The sequence below is a fragment of the Sminthopsis crassicaudata genome, chromosome 5, assembly GCF_048593235.1.
Source record: "Sminthopsis crassicaudata isolate SCR6 chromosome 5, ASM4859323v1, whole genome shotgun sequence".
NCBI classification, from domain to species: domain Eukaryota; kingdom Metazoa; phylum Chordata; class Mammalia; order Dasyuromorphia; family Dasyuridae; genus Sminthopsis; species Sminthopsis crassicaudata.
In genome coordinates, this window is record NC_133621.1 from 284,386,415 (window position 1) to 284,408,357 (window position 21,943).

The 21,943-nt window shown below is 36.2% G+C and overlaps 2 long non-coding RNA genes across 10 annotated transcripts in view; one reads left to right on the forward strand and one right to left on the reverse strand.

Moving 5' to 3' along the window:
* Positions 1-21,943, forward strand: part of LOC141544785 (uncharacterized) — a 178,793-nt gene that overhangs the window by 76,463 nt on the left and 80,387 nt on the right. For all 9 annotated transcript variants that reach the window (XR_012482800.1, XR_012482801.1, XR_012482803.1 and 6 more), the window contains one exon: positions 20,436-20,577. This is a non-coding gene — a long non-coding RNA (uncharacterized LOC141544785). The remainder of the gene's footprint in view (positions 1-20,435; positions 20,578-21,943) is intronic.
* Positions 9,302-21,943, reverse strand: part of LOC141544786 (uncharacterized) — a 71,193-nt gene continuing 58,551 nt past the window's right edge. The window contains exon 6 of the long non-coding RNA XR_012482809.1: positions 9,302-10,325. This is a non-coding gene — a long non-coding RNA (uncharacterized LOC141544786). The remainder of the gene's footprint in view (positions 10,326-21,943) is intronic.

Consider the following 21,943-nt stretch of genomic DNA (forward strand, 5'->3'; position numbering starts at 1 on the left):
AGTGGGATAAATGAATCATAGATTTAAACATGAAGGAAATCTTAGAAGTCATCTGGTCTAAACTCTTCTTACAAAGGAGGAACTGAGACCCCAGAATTTGTTAGCACCCACCTCTCTCTCCCTCTCCCTCCCTTTCCCTCTCCCTCTCCCTTCCTCCTTCCTTCTCCTCCCCCCTTCCCCCCCCTTCTCTCTCTCTCTCTCTCTCTCTCTCTCTCTCTCTCTCTCTCTCTCTCTCTCTCTCTCTCTCTCTCTCTCTCTCTCTCTCTCTCTCCCTGTCCTTCCTTCCCTCTCTTTCTTTCTCTATCTCTCTCTCCCTCTCTACATCATCTGCCTATTCTGTCTCCATGTGTCTCTCTATCCCTCTCTCCTCTCTTTGCATTTCTTATACATTAATCTCTCTTTAAATTGTTCTTTCCCCACAGTGGAATGTAAACTCATTTTTTCTTTCTTTTTTTTGTCTTTCTAGTATCATTCTCAGAACTCTAGATGCTTCATAATTGGTTTCTTGCTTATTTATCTAAGGTTACTCACACACCTAGGATTATAGATTTCAACCTGGAATATACTCTAGAAGCCATCTACCTTTTTGCAGATGAAAAAAACTTCAGCTCAGAGAGAAGTGATTTAGCTGGAATCACACAAATAGTAAACTGAAAAGCTGGGCTTTAAATGCAAGACTTCACAATTCAAATCCAGTGCTCTTTCTGTAGCACCAACAAAAAAAAAACCAAACAAACATTGAGGTAGACATTAGGTTCTGGGTTCAAATACAGACTCTGCTATTAACTCCATTATATGGGAAATGTGACTTTATTTTTTGACCCAAGTTTCCTCCTGTGTAAAGTGGGGTGGATATGTTGGTTTCTGCGGTCTCTTCTAGCTCTAAAATAGGAAAGGGCAGCATGATGCAAAAGAGAGCTCCTTAGATTTGTCATCAGAAGCTTTTGTACTCAAATACCAAGTCTGTTACCCATTATCTCGGTGCCCTCCCCTCTGGCAAGTCACATGACCTCTATGGGTCTCATCTGTAAAATGAGGGGGTTGACTTGAAGACCTCAAAGGTCTCTCCCACTTCATTCTATGCTCCCATGTTCCAGTTAGTTCAGAAAAATCAATTTATCTGGATGGAAAGAAAAGAGAGGATTTTGCCACTTTGAAGAAAAGTCCAAGTTGGGAATGGAAGGATTTAAAGGAATAGATGTTGAGAAAAATTTTCCCAGAGAAAAGAAAGGGGTAAGGAAGGGGATTAAAAGGAGAGAGAACAAGATGTCTATGTGATTGTGGGGGTTGCCGAGAAAGGGCTTTGAAGCAGAGAAAGGGAAGTTAATCCTAGGCATCAGGAGGTTGACCTCGAGACCAAAAGTGGGGGTGGATTTGACAAGGTCAGAGTGACAGGAGAGGAAAAAGTCTGATGTCTGTACTTGGAGTTGCTTTGAAAAAAAGGTGGGATGAAGCCTAATAGATGTGGCTAAAGGCTCAGTTTCTTGGCAGAAGCCAGAGGGGAGAGGAGGAGGAACAGGAGGAGGAGGAAGACAAAGAAGAGCAGCATATAATAATACAATTTCATCGTTTTGTAGATGTTTAGACTTAGATGATGGAAAGCGTTTTATATGTTTTTAGATGTAGGGGTGGAAGGCCCTTCAGAAGCCATCTCATCTAACCCCCTGATTTTACAAATTGGGCAACTGAGACTCAGGAAAATTAAGTATCTGTCTAAGGTGTTACAGGTAGTAAGTATATGTCCGAGGTGGAATGGTGACTCAGATTCAGACCTTTCCACTGTACCTTCAGTTGGGATGTAAATAAACAAGGGAATTCTGCAGTCACAAAGGGAAAAGGAACACCACCAACAGGATTTGGCAACAGACTGGTGGGAGTAGAGCACTGGATGATAATGAGCTGAAAACTGTTTGAAGATTTTATAGGGTGTTGGTGATATTGTGGCACTGCCAACCAGACATGAAAGAAGATTAGAAGGAATGAGGGCAGGAAAAATATAAGGCAGAGAGTAAGAAAGTGGGAGAGAGGTAAAAGGAAAGGGAGAGAGGAGGGAGATGAGACATAGGAAGAGATGGAAAGAGAGAAGCAGACAAAAAGAGGGAGAAGAGGAAGAAAAGGGAAGATAAGTGTAGAGAGAGTCCGTAAGAAATAAATACACAGAGAGGGAGAGAGACAGATATAAAAAGGGGGAAAAGAAATGGAGAGGCAAGGAGGGAGAGAGGGAGTAAGGAAAGAAGGAGGGAGAGAAACAAAGAGAGGCAGAGACAGAGACAAAGATTCAGAGAGACAGAAAACAGAAAGAGATAGACAAAAAGAGACAGATACGGGGTGGGGAGGAAGGGAGACAGGATGGAAAATATGTAGTTAATTTCTTTTTCTTTTTATGTAGCTGTATGAAGAAGAAAGAGAATAAGGTTATTCCTTTAAAGTTTAATTATTCTGTTTTATCTTCATACTTACCGTGTATATGTTAGTGAAATATATATAAATGCCTTGATTTCCTAGACTACATAGTATCGTTCTTTGAGGTCATTTCATTTGACGGTATCTAAGGAGACACTTCATAGAGAAATCATTGAGTATCTATGAACAACCAACCCATTGACTTTGCCTTCTGAATCTCAGATTAAATCGCAATCATGCTCCGATTCCTGTAATGAACAAAGCAATAATCTCAGTGACTCACAGGCTGCTAGAAGCTGTCATATTCTCCCTTTGCTTTTTTAGATCCCGCTCTATAGAATGGGGATGAGCATATCTAACTCTGATTTGTGGGTCAATGTATTGCCACTTTGCTTTGAAGAAAAAGGGAGATAGCTGATGATTCCCGCTGTCACCTTAAAAAGAAAATACTATAATAGACAGATATGGGGTGCAATGAACACTGCTTGGTGGAAAAGAATATAGGATTTGGAGTCAAATGATCTGGGATTACGGTCCTTCTCCAATAGTGAGAGCTATCCAAAATGGAATAAACTGCTTTGGGAGGTGATAGGTTCTCCCTTATGAAAATAATTCAAATTGAGCTAACTTGTGGTGGGCATTCTCTTTTGGGGATGGGAGGTTGATTCAATGGCATCTGAATTCTCTTCCAAATCTAAAATTCTGTGATTCTGTGAAATGACACTTACTAGAGAAATTATAATTGGAGAAATTATTGCTTCTAGAATCATAGTAGCTGAGATATAGAGTTGGAAGAGAGACTTCCATTTTGAGAACAATCATTTCTCTTTAAGAAACTAAGTTCAAGAGAGATGAAATGGGCACCCTGGCTAGATTCCAGGAGCTTAAGGCAGGAAGAGGTGAATTTAAATTCCACCTCAGAGACTCACTGTGTGAGGTGATTCTGGACAAGTCATAGCCTTTCTAAGCCGTAGTTTCTTCATTTGTAAAATGAGGGGATTGGATCCCACAAACTCTAAAATCCATCCCAGCTCTAATTCCATGATTGTGCTAAATATAAGTGGAAGAGCTAAAACCCAAATCAGCTCGATTGACTCTGAATCTAGCATCATTTCTTCTGAACTACTACATCCTCTATGGACCTCAGTATTTTCATCTGCAAAATAGATATGAATAATTTATATCGGTGTTAAGTACTTCATATGTGGGAAGTATTTTATAAACCTTGAAATCCTTCATAAATGTAAGGTTTACCTCATACCATTATTATTTTCTTTAGAAATGTGATTTTAAATTTTGTGAATACTGTAGCAAAAAAGAGCTTATGATGAACTGTCATTTGCTTTGTCACTGCACACATAATAGTGATGATCTCAGCAATAATAACAAAGACAATAAAAATAATGATAGCTAGCATTTATATAGCAGTTTAAGATTTACAGTGTGCCTTACATATAGTAGCTAATTTTATCCACACAACTATCCTGGGAGGTAGATATTATTATCATTATCCTATTTTGCCAAGAGAAAACTGAGTCTGAATAATTGAAAAACTGAGGCTAAATTACTTTGCGTAGAGTCACATAGCTAAAAAGTGTCTGAATCCAAATTTGAACTCAGATCCTCCTGAATCCACACACATACACACATCTATACATACACATATGTACATTATACATGCATTATGTAATATATGTTATATATAAGACACACAGACATATATACAAATGTATGTTTGACCATAATAAAATTACTGAGCATCTGTGAGTCTTATGCTGTTTTCTAAGACTATAAATTCTTGATGGGTTGCATCTCCACTGTTGAGGAGAGTCTCCATTCTAGGAGTTCCTGCGTCCAGACACAGGACCTTGACATGTCAAAGTGGAGTCAACAAATAACAATTGCAGAGACATGTGTTAAATATTATACAATGAAGAACTCTCAAAGATGAGCTGAGTTGAGTGGAGACCTAACAATTATTTATTAGTAAAAAATGATACTTTCTTCTCCTTTATACTTTTCATATGTGAATTCGTTAACACAACGCAAAACAAAACAAAGCTGACTTGGTTCTTATGTATCTCATATCCTGGTCAGGAGGGAACAGAAGAACTTAACCTCATGATAGAGACTTCCAGAGTGGGTTTCCTCCTGAACTTAACTAAGAGATTAGTGTTGGGAAGGAGAGAAGGAAAAAAAATTGGGAAATGTAACAATAACCTTTTCAAAATGACTATGTGACCACCATTTATTGGGAATCAGGATTGACAGCTATGTACAATTTTCATGAGTTATATAGCTTCCTTCCCATTGGATTGAAAGCTGAATAAATCATTGTGATGTAGGGGGAAGGTATATGTGGTGTGGGATGTACAGGGTGTATGTGTGCTCTTGTGTGTATATGTGTGGAATGTGTGAGGGTATATGTGAGAAAGGTGTTTATGGTTTCTGTGTGTATATGTGTGTGCATGTACAAATCTTAGAATCCTAGCACTGGGATCAGTGCCTCACATATTATAGGTTCTTCAGAGTTTATTTTACTCTTTTATTTATTATTTTTAATATTTATTTTTATTACATAAGTTATTTTATTTACTTAATGTTTTATTTAATTTGGGAGTTTTGTTTATTAATTTTTTAAAAAAATAATTTTTAATTTTATTAATTCTTTTTGTCTATCCATAAGAGTTGTTTCTGAGGAGGGGAGGTACCAAATCAACCTCATTTTTCATATTGAACTTTTGCTTGTAACAAAGAAAATCATGAAATGAATTCCTTATTGGTCCCTGCTGTATGGGGAATTTCTTTCTCTCACCTCACCACCACTCCATATCCCTAGATGACAGTGTACGACCCTGAAGATCATTGAATGCCCTTGCCAGCACTAGCTCCAGCCTTCTTCCTATCATGAAGGATATGTGTATCTGAGAGTAGGACGGAGGGAATTTTGTCCCCTTTACCAATGGGGCTTCATGTTAAATAGGACAATCAAACTGAATTTGGGTAGTGACTTCTAAAATAAAACCAATCAACCCACAAGTGTTTATTAATAATATATGATGTTCCAGGCAACGTATTAAGTGATGAAGATACACAGAAAAACATAATAGAAAAAACACATTTATCCCCATGCTTTCACCCCACTCTCTGGGCCCCTTCCCACCCACTGCCCTTCTGTTGTTAGGATGTTATGAAAGAAGAAACATTGAAGTAGGTGTCTTAGACCAAGAAAATGACACTCATTCACTTACCCAGGATCTCAGATATTGTCAGTACATGGCCAATAGTTAGACATGGGGTCTTGACTGAGATGTTTTCTTACCTCAAAATTAAGAAAGATACTTGAAGAATGAAACCTTTTCTTTGTCATGAAATATGGGTTTAATTAGTTTTTCCTTTATGAGAGCCAAGTCCAGTGACAAAGGAGGAGTTTAAAAGTCTTATTTGTACACGTTTAGTGCAGAAAGGAGCACACTGACCTTATTTTCAGAGGGTCTGAGTTCACAGCCTCTCTCCAATCCTGTGTTATTTTGACCTCGTTTTTCTCATCTATAAAATGGAAAGATTGGGCCTCTGCAATACTTGTCAGCTCTAGCTGAATGATTCTATGGTGATGCAGTTTGTTAATGATTATTTCCTCTTTAATTTGCTTTGCACGTGAACTGTTTTTACTTACCTGCATATGTGATACGTCTAATGATGATGATGATTATAATTAGCATTAATGTCGTGCTTTATGGTTTGCAAAGTGCTTTACATGTTATCTCATTTGATACCCACAGGTAGGTGCTGTTATCATCGGGATTTTACAGATGAGGAAACTGAGGTCAAGGACTGTTTTATTTTTCGTTTTTATATCCCCAGTTCTGGATACCATGACTGGTGTTCAGTCAACAAATATTTATTTAAAACTAGCTGCTATGGACTAGCTGCTATGTCAAGCACTAGGGATACAAAAACAAAAAATGCCAACAGACCCTTCCCTCAAGAAAGACATTTGTATTGCTTGGTAAGTATTACATTAAACTGAATCCCATAGATCGGAATACATAGTGAAGGGCCTCTTTGTTCCCCAAAATAATCACATGCGGAGAACAGTGAAGTGGATTTTTCTTTTTAATGAAAAATAAGAGATGCTCAGCCAATAACATTGGTAAAATTAAACTGGGAAAATCCTGAGACTTTCCTGTTGAGTTCTTTTCCTGGGGAAATGCCATGCATAGAAATGTTACAGGAGAATTCAGTTCTAAACAGTTTTTTAAAAGGGTTTTCCTTGAAATAAATATGTATAGTTATGGAAACATTACAAAATGTTGTCACAAATGCTTATTTCAAATGTTTTGAGAGACTAAGTGGAAGTATATTTGGCCACCATTGTCATTTCCCAATCATTACTCCCCATTGTGACTGGAACTGGTTGACCAATGGCTTGTTGTTATAGTTATAGAAGGCAAAGTGTTAACATGGATGAACTCACAGTGCATTTTTATCTTTTTCTTAGACACTGTATGATGTGGTATCTTCAAGCTTTGGCCATAAAACTAGTTAGAGAATTTGAATTTTCAGCATTTTAATAGATATATTAATGTATGTTGTATATGTATCTAATATATACTATCAAAAATGATAAATTGACAGTGAAATCTTAAGGTTGTAGCTTTAGAGTTGGAAGAGAACTTAAAAATTTCTAGTTTCAAGAGTCTAAAACTAGCATTTCATGGATACACACACATACACGTACATACTCAGATACACATAATTGTATTTTAATATAATTGGCTACCTTAGTAATCCTATATAGTTTATTTTATTCATTTAATTAAATTTTTAAATTTATTTTATTTTTATATTACAAACATTTAGACAGAACCCCACCACTCTGTGAGAGATCTCTTGTAAGACATAAAATAATTATGTAAAACTAATCTTACGGTAACCTCATCTGAAAAATGCAAAATTGCATATCTATGACATCCCCTCATTCACCTTTCCATTTTTTAATTAAAAAGAATCTATGTTCTCTCCTTTCCACCTCGGAATATCTAGTCTTCTCATTTTATAGATAAGGAAACCAAGACAAGGGGAGGCAAACTTTCCCAAGATCACAGGAGTAGCAAATACAGAGCCAGATGTAGAACACAGGTATTATAAATGAAGGTTGAACGTTCTTTACACATCATTAGTATTCAGCTTTTTAAGCTTAACTCTTAAAGAATCATTCTCTTCAACCCACTGAATGTATGTGTGTCTTATATACATTTTCCAATTCTGCCCACTTACTCCTTTTTCTCATTTAGTGATGTCACTAAAGGAGCCTAAGTATCTTCCTGAAATAAATAATTTCTTCCCCCAAACAGAGATTTCCATGAAAACAAACCACAAAGAGAAATAGATAGAAAAGCATATCCCATTCCATTAAGGCTTACTGCCTAATTTTCATTTATTCTGATGTCAATTTCATTAGGTTTCTTCTTAGTCTGATTTTTAAGGTCTGAGTGCTACTATTTATTTTCATAAGTGGCATAATGGTTGGGTTATTGAATACAAGGGAGGATTTTTCCAGATGTTGTTGTTGCATCATTTCAGTCATGTCCGATTCTTCATGACCCCATTTGGGGTTTTCTTGGCAGAGATATTGGAGTGGTTTTAGATAGGAATAATCTACTTAAAGAACATTTTAGATTTTGAGCTTTTATTCCCAAAGTGATCGGTAATGGGTACACAAAGATTAGAGCTACACAGAGCAAAAGTAACTGTTCATTGCAATGAAATAAGAATAACTAATCAATTCAGTCAAATTAAGAACAAATTAATCAAGGTGAGTGATGGCTTTTGTTGGTTTTATGCATTAAAATGATTGTGTGAAACCTTTACTTTTCAACTTGGGGTTGCTGTAAGCTCAGTCTTAAATCCTCAATATCCTTTGGGACATGTCATTTGAAATAATCCCAAGATTATTTGAATATAATAATATAAGAAATATTTTAACAATAATATATTAGATAAGTATAATAAATATTATAATAATATTAACATGATTAAAAGAACCCTCATAAAAAATAGAGAGAAGTGGAGTGGTAATTGACTAAGAATTCAATAAGAGATGTCACTATTGTATGGAAACAGATTGAAAAATAATGTTTAATTAAATAAATAAAATCACAATATAACAGATAATGTTAATATGTGGTTTTTCTAAATCAGTATATGATTTGAAGGGATCCCTTTTGATTTGAGTTGAACACTTTTCTACATAATCCTTGAGATGGGTAATGATGACTGCAAAGGGAGAAAATGGTAATTTAACCAATCTTGATCATGAAATGAAATTTCATATTCATATTTCTTTCTATAGCATTTCAACTGTCACCAATCACCCTTCCAAATAACTCTAAAAAAAATCAGTTTAGTGAAAGTGATTTGACAGTTGATATCAATGGGTTCTACCCTTAAAGTGGTGTAATAACCAATATTTGACATGATACCCAGCACATAGTAGGCACTTACTAAAATGCTTGTTGATAACAGCTCCCATTTACAAGTGGAAGTGTTGCAAAATACTTCACATGTATTACCTCCTTTAACAATAATTATAATAATTGATATTTATTTAGAACTCCTATGACATGCAACCACACACTTGACATGCTTGATCTTGCTTGAGCCTTGCAATAATCTTTAATATAAGAACTACAGATACTATATTTGGAATAACTGAGGCAGAGAAGAGTTAAATGGACTTACCTAAGGTCATTAGGGGTGGAACTTGCACTCAAGATCTCTGGATTCAAAGAGGCAGTATTAGGGAGTGGTTAGAAAATTGTATTTGGAATCAGGAAGATGTGGAATCAACCCTAATTTGAACTATTTAAGAAAAAAAATGAATCAAAGGCTCTCCAAATTTCTCAAAGATGTATTTATAATATAGAAATTAGAAATTATTGTCTTCAGGGAAAAGTCCTTTCATTATATGAATACATCCCCATTTACTAATTTTCATAATGGTGGTAGTAGACAAAAAGAAAGAATTCTGATTCATTATTTGGGGAATAAAAACTTGGAAGTAGTACTTTTTCTTTCTTGCTTAGAGCATTTGTAAATAGTTTAGATGGACATCTAGAGACAACCAGTATCCCAAATCTTCCTCTGGGAATAGCTCAGGAAAGGCTAACTATATGAAATTATGTATGGGCCTATATTTCCAGATCTATGGAAGGGAATAAAAAAAGGACCACTGGGACAAGCAGGTAAGATAGTTTTGACATTACATCTCTGATAAGTTCCATGAACCAGATTTAGAAATATTACACCTGTCTTCAGTCAGTTTTGCAACACTAAGCAGAAAACTGGGCACACCTTGGGACTCCCCCCTCATTCCACTTTATAAAAATTTAAGGAGGAAATTCCTGATATATTGGCCTGGGAATAAAAAAAAAATGCCTCCCTTTGATCTGCTATCTATTGATCATGTGATTTTGAGTAAATCATTAACCTCCCTTTGTATCTTCTTCCTTGCCAAGAAAATGAGATTGGATTATGTGAAAATCCCTCTTGCAACCCTAAAATTCCATAAGTCCATGATAGTGGAAAAAGAGAAGTGATTCATGTATCTGAAGTGTTATCAAAAAGCCATTGGCTCTATGTATCATTGATGTCCTTTCTCTGGCCCTTCTAATGGAAGACTGGAGAAGAGGAAGAAGTACCTTGTAAATCAAATCCCTAGCCAATGCAAGCCCCCTTCAGACCTTTGTTTTTGAGCAACATCTCCATGTTAAAATGTAAAGATTAATTCATTTGCAATTCTCTTGTATCCAAAAAATAAAAAAAAAAACACTAGAAAATTCCAATACAGGAGTTCCCTTCTTCCTCCTCCTCAATCTTCTTTTCTTTTTCTCCTCTTTCTTGCTTCTTTCTTCTTGTCTCTAAGGAGATAAATGGCAAGTTAAAATCTTTTACACCTTCTAGGATTTTCCTTTCAAGAGAAAGGGAGAAAAAGCATCTTCTGGGCTTTTCTAAATAGGATTTTTCTTCTTAACCTTCATTTCAATTACTTCCTATATCTGTAAGGCTTGACATTAGTTATAAATACTCCTTGAGAGGCCATATGATAATTGACTTTGGATCCAGGAAGACCTGAGTTCAAAATCTCCCTCTGACACATTCTAGCTTTGTAATTCTGGATAAATCCCTCAGCTTCTCATTGCTGTAGGTACTCTCTCAAATTATAGATTGAGAAATTGAGCTTTGCAGATAGAGAGAGTTCCTCACCTGGAGTCAGAGATCTGGTCAAACAAATGATGACCAAAGACACTGGAAGGGCTTTGAAATGCTTTGTGTCTCATCCAAGAAATATAGTATCATTTTTTTTTGGTGAGCCAATTAGGGTTAAGTGACTTGCTTAGTGTCACACAGCTAGTAAGTGTTAAAGTGTTAAATATCAGAGGCCCAATTTGAATTCAACCGCCCCTGTGCACCGTCAGTGCTCTATCCACTGTCTAAGTGTCCCAAGATTGTGACTTTGATGGATGATAGAGTCTGGGGCTTATAATCAGGAAGACCCAAGTTCAAATGCTACAGAGACTCAAATAATTCTCTAAGACCCATCTGCTAAATTTGAGAATGCCTATGATCTGTATTGGCAGAGGAAACTCTTAACAGAGATTTTCATTCACTCTTAGTCTCGATTTCATCCTATACCTCTAAGACTATTGACTTTACTTTAGAAAATCTAAGATCTCCTTTGACAACAGAAGCTCTAAGAAAAACACGCAGTCCCAATTTCATCACATCCAAAGTATCCATAATGATGCTTGACTACTTGCCTCTCAGCTGTACTGTTGGATCAAATGACATTATATATGTAAAATATTTTGAAAACCTTTTGTTCACATATCCACAAACATGGTACAGTGGGAGACAGCCTCAATTTGAAATCTGAGGGCCTCTGTTTGAATCCTACCTGTCACTCACTATCTCTTCTGACACTAGGCAGGTAAATAAATCTCTTAGGGACTCTGTTCTATTTTTATATTATATTATAATGTAACATAATAAATCTAGAAAGAAAAAGAAAGATAGGAAGAGAGAAGAAAGGAGAAACAGTGAAAGGACAAGAGAAGGAAGGAAGAGAACAGAGAGAGTAGAGATGAAGAAGAGAAAAAAAAAAGAGGAAAGGAAAGTAGATGGTAGAGAAGGAGAGAAGTGAAAAAATGTCTTCTTGGGGCAGCTAGTTGATGTAGTGGATAAAGCACCAGCCCTGAAGTCAAGGGGACCTGAGTTCAAATTTAGCCTCAGACACTTAATACTTCCTGGCTGTGTGACTCTGGGCAAGTCACTTAACCACAATCGCCTCAGCAAAAATAAATACATAATTAAATAAAAATGTCTTCTGATGGTTTGAATACTGGCCTTGGAATAAAAAAAATCTTGGGTTCAAGTCCTTGATCTGATGCAATATGACTGTGTGACCTTGGGTAAATAAATCACTTAATTTCTCAGTGTTCTGGGCTGATCTCCAAGATTCCTCTATGATTCTGCAGATCATGTTGCTCATTTCCCTTGATGGATAGCAACTTTCCACAACAGAATTGGAGGTGCAGCACCCTACCTCCCACTAAAAGAAGGAAGTGGGTATATAAATCTATGGCTATAGAAATAGAAACTTACACTAACCTGAAAAAGTAACTTCCAATCAAACCTCATCCTCCAAGACAATACCTTTCAAGTATCTTCCTGCATTTTAATTTGGGACTCATAGTCTTGCCTTCTTTATGCATTTTCTTTAAATCATGACCTTCTTTTAAGAGAATTAGTCTCTCTGGAATGGTGACATATTACCTCGGTAGCTTCATTAATTAATTTGGTTCTGCATTTGCAAGCCAGTCTTGGCAATATGCGTTCCTAAGCATTTTCCAGTTGGGTCAGAGAAGGTGCTATCGCAAGAGATGAATTAGGAAGTTAGGAAATCTAAACTATACTTCAGGAATAAGGCTGGGGTTTTTTTTTGCTCCTTGAGACTTCTTGTGGTAAATGAAGAGGTCCTGATTTGCATTGTTTTTCATTTTAACAGTCCTATTGTACTTGTCATGGAGATACTTCATCCTATATTCCCATCACAATTCAGCTCTGGCAGAGGACTTTACAAAAAGGAATCTTAAACTTCCCGATACTAAGATATTCCCATTTCACTCCTCAATGGCCCTATATTTAGAATTCACCAAAGTTTAACAAGACCTGAATTTTCTGTGCATAATGTGAGCCACCTAGGAGAATTGAGGGCCTGTTTTGAACTGGTCTAGTTTTAAAGGATGATTTAGCTGCTTTATGCTCTGAGTTGAGTGAGAAAACTTGAGTTCAGATTTTACCTCTTCTACTTATTACTTATTGGGCAAATAACTTCCTCTCTACCACTTTTTCTCCTTATCTGTAGGGGTTAGGTGGCATGAATTTTAACAGTCACTCTCAGCTCCAGATTTCTGACTCTCTGTTGTTCTTAATTTCTTTATGTATAAAGTGAGGAAATTGGACTATTTCACTTCTAAGACCCTTTTCACTTCTGAGCCTATGATTCTATTATTGGTTGCAGGTAGGCAGGAATATATTTTAAATGATGATATCATCAAGCAGAGATCCTCATTGAAGACTTGCTTTATCATAGTAAAAGATGTACCCTGCACAGAGTTTTATAAACAGGGTACTTTATTTGGTAAATAGTGTTTGATAAAAAGTGTTTTTAAGGAGAAACTTAAGATATCATCTAATAAACCAAAAATCAAGAAGCATTTACTATGTTGGCTACTTTTTAGACATGGTAATACAAAAATGAAACAGTATCTTCCTTTTAAGAACTAAAAAAGAAAAGGAGAAAAGAGAAAAGAAGAAAGGAGAGCAAAGAAAAGGAATAAAAGAGAAGCAAGAGATGTGTTGTTATAGTCAGAGGCTGGCTTTGCAGTCAAAAAGTTCTAGACTCAAATTTTGAATCGGATACTGTTGTAGCTGTGTGACATTGGGTCGATCACTTAACCTCTCAGTGCTTTAGACTGACCTCTATGATTCTTCTAAGTTACAGATCATTTTGCTGCTCTCATTCAAAGGACAGCAGTTTCCAGCTCCACAACAATGAAATTGAAGGTATAGCATACCACCTCCCACCAAAAAAAAGAAAGTGTCCATTTAATTCTATACTTCCTATAGAGAAAAATGGCATGTGTATATATTAGCATAGCATTTTGTTCAAGCTAAGTGCTTAAAAATGCTTTTTATTTCATCCATTCATTCATATATGGAAAATATAAGCAAAATAAATACAAGGTTCAGTAGGGAGAAAGGGAACCAGCAGTTATGAAAATGCTTTACTTAGAATGGAATTAGAGGAACATTTACTTACCTTGAGCAAAAAAAAAAAAAAAAAATCAGTTTTCTGTCTCTAATGATAAAAAAAAAAATTAGTCAGAAATCATCTCAAGGATATAAAATAAGAAAAAAGGAAATCCTGAAAGAGTTTTAAGGGTGGGATTTTTTATGGCCTTCCACTAAGAAAATTGATTTTAAAATAAGATGGCAAAAATTGGGATCAAAGTCCATCTCTTATACCTTTATAAAGATTGAAACAAAAAGGGCATTTTGAGTGAGCTTGTTATTTTTTCTTGTTTTGTTTTGTTTTAATTTAAGGAACTTTTTGGGTTGTTAATAATATTTTCCTAGGAATAAAAAGTGCCCGAGAGAAGCAGCTTGACACCATGAGCTATCAAAATACAAGCATGCACAAGAGGTGATCCTTAACCTCTGTTCTTTTCTGAGATTATCCTGATGATAGAGGCAAAGCTCAAGCAGGGACAAAACAGGGAGGAGGAAAAAGAAAAAGAAAAATCAGATCTAGTTGACACGTACCCAAGAATATTAAGGAGGATTGGCTTGCCTACTTAGTGTGGTACTTATAATTGTTTCTGACATGTCAAGTGGACTGAGAATAGAGGAGAAGATTGGGGAAAAAATTGAAATGTGATGTCAGTCTTAGAAATAAAAATGAAATGAGTGCCCCAAGAAATGATCATACTTTAAGACTGACATTTATAGTTAATAAACCAATAGAACAAATATTGAGAGAAAATCTGTCAACTTCCCAAGGATAATGTCATCTTGAAAAATCACACCTAATGACTTGGTTTTGCATGTAATGCTAGTACAAGTTGGATTCTGGGGAAATTAAAAAACTTGTGAACAAAGAGAATGAATGATGGAGACAGTGGTCGAAATAATGTTTATAGGAGACGGTAGGGAGGAGGAAAAGACCTGATGCTCCTTGGAATTGCAATTTCAGTCCCTTCTGGCAATACCAATATGCTAATCAAATAACTATGTCCAAATCACAGCAGCAAGAAGAAAGAATTGAGCTTTCCTGAGCATAAGCTCCCCAGTCCCTGCTGCTGGAAATATATGTTGTGCATTTCGAATATACAAGGGCATCTGAAGCACTGTTCTCATTAAAATTTATGCTCAGAATTAATTCGCATTCATTTAGTTAAGAACTGAGTCACTTGGGTTGAAATTGTCTTCGAGCTCATAAACAAAGCATGGTGACGAATGACAGTATGACTGTAGAATTGCCTAGCAAGGGACCACTGGGCAGAATTGGTCTTTTTTTTCCCTCTTTCATATTGATGACTCCAAAATATAAATGTAGAATCCTCTAATGGAATTTACAAATAATAAAAAAAAAAATTAGTGGAATTGCACACATACTTGGGACAAGGCATTTAAATGGACCTAGAGGAGCATGAGATGTTTCCTGAGGGGAAGACAAGATTGCACCAAGAAAATTTAAAAAAAAAATCTATTATTATTTCTGAGAAAAAGTAATCAGAAAAACCTATTCAAAAGCTAGGATACATGTAAACCACAAGAAAGCTTCAGTAACCCATTGGTGCTTATGAATAGTAAAACTGAACATGAAATAATTTTGCCCCCAAATCTAATTCTCCTTGCTTTTCCACTCAGTCACTTAAAAGATTCTTTGTTGCCTGAATGTCCTTTGCTTTCTTCATCTAAACTGTCCTAGATTCCTAACAGTTCATTTATGGTATCTCTTCTGCCCTTGGTTTTTTGTTTGTTTTTTGTTTGTTTGTTTGTTTTTGTTTTTGTTTTGTCAGGCAAAATAATACTTTGGTGTAGGGAATGGCCATCTCTTTCCTACACTCTCTTTCCCCTTTCCTGACCTCTCTTCCTCCCAAACTGTTCCCTTTCAATCAGTCCAATTGGTGCTATCATTTTTTAAAATCTTCTTCACCTCCTACTTCAACCATATTGTTCTCATTTGAACGATTCCCTTCCAACATCCATTGTGGTGAAAGCTCTCTATATAGCTATCATTCTGTTTGTTGTACCTAACTAAGGTAGGTAAAACTACTTTCTTTGCTCCCTTATACAATGTACAGATACCAAAATCTAAACTTTCTTTCAAGCTCCTTTCTTTGTCAACCTAAATTTCCTCTCCTCTTGGGGCTACAAAGCCTCTCTAACTCAGCTCATTAAACCTTTGTTTACGGAGTGGAAATAAAATAATGCTTCTTGCCCTCCCTACTAACTTCTTGCCACCCCCAAGCATTCAAGCCCAGCAGGCCACAATCTTCCTGCATGTGGCTCAGGAACACAAGGTTTGTGAGATGATGTCAATAGTCATTTAGCAGTAGGGGCCCAAACTGCTTTTACTTCTCCGTAATTTCTCTTGCCATTGGTAAGTCTGTGGATCTTAATATCTATCCATAGTGGTGGTGTCCATTCTGGAACTGGGCTGGGGAACAAAGATGAAGCTCGACCTGTTCCTGTTTCTTTGTATAGTACCTTAGTACATTCCTTATGTGCATGACATTGTGAGTCAGAATCCTTTGGAACTTCTGTTATTCGCTAATTGAACTTAATTTTGGCAGCAGGGGAAAGTTTCTCAAAATGAGAGGCTGAGGAAACCAGGTAAACTTCACTTAGGGAGAGGAAACATTTTATCTGTTGACATTGTCATTATTGATTGTTATACATTAGCATTTTTGATTGTAATTTTTGTGATAAATTGATGCAAAGATTGGCTATTTTGTCACTGTTTTGTCAAATGGAGGAAAAAACTACCATTGTCCCACTTAATTACAGTCCTTTTCTAATGTCCTTTTGGGGAGTTGATGTTACCCTTTCAGGCCTCTAAGGTTTTGGAGGTATACTATGGCAATATCATCCTCAATCTGGACAATTTACTATAGATTTACAAAGGAACATAAGTATTTTATATGATGATAAATAAGAATAAAGATATAAGTTGGAGAGAGCATAGAGGTCATATAGGTTTAGCCCACCTCTTCTCTTTAATTATGGGGAAACCGAGACCCAGAAAAGTAAAATGATATACTCAAGGTCACTCAGAGAGATAGTGGAAGAATTAGGATTTAAGTTCATTTTCTAAGGTTCCAGAGCCACCATTCATTTTATTGTACTAGCCAATAAATTAAACGTATCCGAGTTTTACCCAGTCTTCCCATTTAGATCTTAACATGCTAATGTCGATATTAAAGTTTTTGAAAAGAGATACATCATAGAATCATAGAAAAGACCTCAGAGGCCATCTGTCAGCCTCTTTATTTTCTAAATGAGTAAACTGAGCTCCAGAGAAATAAAATGACATAGGATTTTTGGCTGAGAGGGATACCACAGATCATCTAGTCCAGTGAAACAAAGAGAGAAATCCAAGAAGCATCTGATCTCATTGACATATTGCTCAAGAATATTAAGGAAGATTGACTTGGCTACTTAGGGAAGCCCTTATAGTTCATCCCTTTCCAGTCAGGCTGGCAATGAGCTTCTCCAGACTTAGTCTGATTCCTCTGTGAGGGGAATTCAATCCATCTCCAGAATGACACTCATAAGACTTTCTTGCTTGGTACAGCTTAAGAAGAGCATGTGTCCCATTGTGTTCCAGCCTTTAAAAAATGAGGGTCACCCCATAGTGAGAAATTAGGAAAAGGACTTATTAATTCAAAATCAGTGGGTGATTATTACCTGATACTAATTTCTTTCTAATTTCTTACATGTTGATTGTTGTCCTTCTTGAAGAGGAACAAAATAACATCACTGGGTTGGAGTCAAGTTACAGTGTTTACGACAGTGGCTAATATGAATTCAAAATGTTCTGCCACAAGTTGGACACAGATAGTCCCTATGAACATTTGGGAATGGCTTCTCTAACTTTGTGCATCATGTATATGTACAGGTGTATATATGTATTTATTATGTGTTTGTAGTCAGAGACCTCAGTTTAAAAACTAGATGCACTTAAAAACTGGGTGAAAAACATCCCTAGTTTCACTATGGATTCTGAATTTAGGGGTAAGGAATGAGCATTTATTATATGCTTCCTGTATGCCAAACAGTAAGGTAACCATTAGTTGAATTAACTGGAAAAGTTAACTAATTTCTCTGGAGTCATGTAGATATAGCTTGAAGGTTAATTTGGCTCCCATTAAAACAGTCAACCAAACTGGTGACTTCAAAGCTTTATAACTTATGGGAGGAGAAGAAAAAGACAAATTTTGGCAGAAAAGGACAAATCATATCCAAAATAGAGATCTTGGAGTTCAAAATATCTGGACTTGGTTCTTTCCCTACTTTTGATGGATGAAAGAGGAGAGGAAATGCAAAAGTTGCTTGACTCATCTCATTCAGAGAAGACTCTATCCTTTTGAATACTTGCACATACTTGGCTTCTAAGGGTCCTTCCTGAAAGTGTTTGAGATCATCCTTAGGAATTAGGTTTTATTCTTTCAAAGCAATTTTGTCAAATTCTGCCAAGACACCAATGTCGGCACATTGGCATGAATCCAAAGGTGATTAGTGCTGTATCTATTATTTAGCATGGTGGAGTGTGTTTGGGTGGATAAAGGAGAAGCCTATAATTTCAGAGCTGTTAGAGGAACATTTCTGCTAAACCTCTTTTTATCCTGAAAATTGGTGAAAGAATTTCAGCGTTAAAGATTATGTTAGGGCATTGTACAGTAACCGTGTTATAATGCCCCAACAATAGTTATTAAATCTTGATTGTAAGGGATCAAGAGTTCATAAATGTTTCCTCAAAAACATTGATTACCATTTTAAATTGATTTCTTTTGGTATTTAGCTATCATTTTCAACCATTTGATTTTTTTTTAAATGATATCAATGTTGTAGGCAGCTGCTGGCCAAGGGCCATTGAGGAAAAAAAGTTGATTTAAAGTACACAAATACAGACACATCACCACTACTACCTTCACCACTGATACTGCCACTACCACTTGGTATATAAGGGGAAATCTATAAGGGGAAAGATCTGCATTTTCAAAAATGATGATACACTTTTTTTGCCTCCATCTTCAGAAATTGTTATGAAGTAAAAAGAATCTTTTTGTGAGTTTTCCCTCCTTCTCTCCCTCTGTCCCACATATCCTTCCTTTTTTCTCTCTTTTCTTTTTCCTTCCCTTCTTCCTGCCTTCATCTGTTCCTTTAACTTTCTGATATTTTTTTTTGTTTTATATCAGTAATTTATGATTTGACCTTCTAATTCACCCACTCTTTCTTACCCAGAACCACCATCATGTCATTACAAGAGTTGAAACCTTTATTGTAACAACAAAAGAATAGTTAAACTGGAATAACTGGTATATCAACTGGGTCTGACAACATTTACTACCTTCTGCACCTGTATTCTTCAGTTTCTTTGCCAAGAATGTTTCCTTGTTTGTTGTCTGAAGCAAGATTGGCTACTGAAGTCCTTTTAAAAGTTCTTTTCATTACTATCATTTTAGGGATGGTATACATTGTTTTACTGGTCTTGTTTACTGGTTATTTCTATTCTCAGCATCAGTTCATTAAAATATCAGTTATTCTCTAAATTTCTTTTATTTATCATATTGTATTGGTCAATAATATTGGTCAATATATTAAGCCATTTTTACTATATTCTTAATATTTTGGAAGCTGGCTTTCCTGCCTCAGTAAAGTGGGAAACAATAATCATACCATATTTTGTATCATCATGGGTCATGCTCATTAATTGTTTGGAGATTTTGTTTCCCTGGTGAAATCAGGTGGAAAAAACAAACAAACAAACAAATGACTTCCAATCCTCCCTCCCCCAACAGATCAGCTATGTAGACTCTAGCTGACTAAGGCGCTTCTCTTTCTAAAAAGAGCGCTTTACTTAGCCAGTGTAGACATGGCCTGATGAACATTGGAACCACTTCCTTGAAAATTTGAATTTGGAGTTGATCCATTTTTATTTGCTATAATTCACAAATAAAGAGAGGAGATAAAAATGTCTGCTGTTTGGAAACAGATGGGGTGAAATAACTGAAATTGACAGTCATGGGGGAAATGACTTAATTTATCAGGGTCTTGAAAGACAACCACAGGAGCTGTTGCAAAAGTTAATCAAGGGAATATCAAGTCAAAGTTTTAACAGGAGCTTAAATACATTTGGCAGCAAGGTTGTTCTTGGGGGCTTATATCTGTCATGTCTCAGCTCATTGCCTGTCAGAGTGTAACAGTGGCTATGTCATTGTTAACTAAGAGATCAAAAATATTTGGAAAACAACCAGTTCTAAGTTTTCTTTCTAGAGACTTTAGGGGGGACAGTGGAAGAGAATATTTTTTCCTTTGCTCTTTTCCCTTTTCTTTCTCAATGTCCTTAATTCTTTGTTTCTTTGATCCTTCCTCCTTTCTTCAATATTTCCTTTTCTTCCCTCCCTTCTTTCATTCTTTTTGTTCTTCTCTTCTTCCCTGATTCCTTCCCTCTTTTCCTTCCTTCCTTTCCTTCCTCCCTCCCTCCCTCCCTTCCTTCCTTCCTTCCTTCCTTCCTTCCTTCCTTCCTTCCTTCCTTCCTTCCTTCCTTCCTTCCTTCCTTCCTTCCTTCCTTCCTTCCTCTTCTCTCATCTCTTCCTCTCCACCTTATTCTTTCCTTTTTCTCTGCCTTTCCCCTTTATCTCTATCTCATTTTTAATACCATTTTTTTCATTTTGCAGATACTCTGGGCTGATTGAATGATGTCTTGACTCTTCTGTAATGACTTCATTTGAGAACAGAAGGGCTTCAGGGAATACATTCAGCCAAGCCCCCAAAAAGACTGCCCTGGGGTGAAACAAATACCTTTGAGATTTCACTCAGGTATGTAAGGAATATGGGGGACATGACTTGTTAAAGTTTTCACCTCCATGTTTAACAAGGAGAGTGGGCAGGCTACTACAAGTGATTCTTGTCTTTCTGACATTTTTCATACTACACAAAAAGCCTACGCCTCCTGGAATATGACATCTTCTACTAGCTAGCTTTTGGGGATTTCCTACCTTTTCCTCTTCCCAATGCTCATTAATAAGATACTAATATAAAACATGCCATCTTTAGTTTTTTTCCAAAGGAAATTCTTGAATTGTCATTTCAAGAAGATTTCAATTTTATTGATGAAATAAAAAAAAAAAAAATAGAACAAATGAGAGCCATTAAAGTTGGGGAATAACAACTTCAGCACCCAAGATTTTTTTTTGTTGGGCTGTTAATACTATACTGTTAGTCATTCTCATTTTTGGAATGGTTCCCTTTTATAAAGGAAGAAGAATAATGCCATCTCCCATTTATTAAAGTGTTTTATAGAGACAGTGTATGTATCATAATGGGTGAAATACTAGACTGGATGTTAGCAATGCATTCCATCTTAATATAACATTTATTGAGTGCTTAATATGTGCTGGATGCTGGAGATACAAAGGAAGGGAGGCAGGAAGGAAGGGAGGGAGGGAAGGAAAAAAGGAAAGGAGAGAGGGAGAGGGAAAGGAAGGAGGGAAGGAAAGGAAAGGAAGGAAAGAAATCTTTCCCTTCAAAGTTTGCATTCTACTGGTAGCTAAGGGAGTCTACAAAATGCATTTATAAGACTTGGGGTCAAATGCTATCTCTGATATTAATTGTGTGACCCTGGACAAGCTGCTTTACTTTTGAATACCTCAGGTAACTCCCTAGGGCTTATCTGCTCAGCCACTTACTAGCTATATGGCCTTGGATAAAATATTTAACTTCATTGGGCTCCTTTTCTTTATCTCCTAAATGAGGGGTCTTACCAGTTGACCACTGAGATTTCTTTCAGCTCTAAAAGTCTATGCTATGTTATCTATTTCAGTCATAGATAGACTGCCATCTGTTTTGGAGGATACACTTCCCACACCGAGAGTGCTCCCGCATGGATGAAGTCACAGATCTTTCTTATAGTCATATTTACAGCATTTCAAAGTTTACAGTCCTTATCTGTGTTTCACTTGGAGCACATTTGTTCAGCCCTTTCTTTTTTAAAAATACATTTTTATTAATAGCTTTTGTTTTTACACCACCTACATTTCCCAGTATATCTCTCCCTCTTCCCCTCCAAGAGAGCCATCCCTTATAACATGAAATAAAAAAGAGGGGAAAAAAGTTCAGCAAACCTATTGTTCAGTTCTGTCATAAATGAAAGAACTAAGAAAAATATGAGGAGAAATGTTTATTA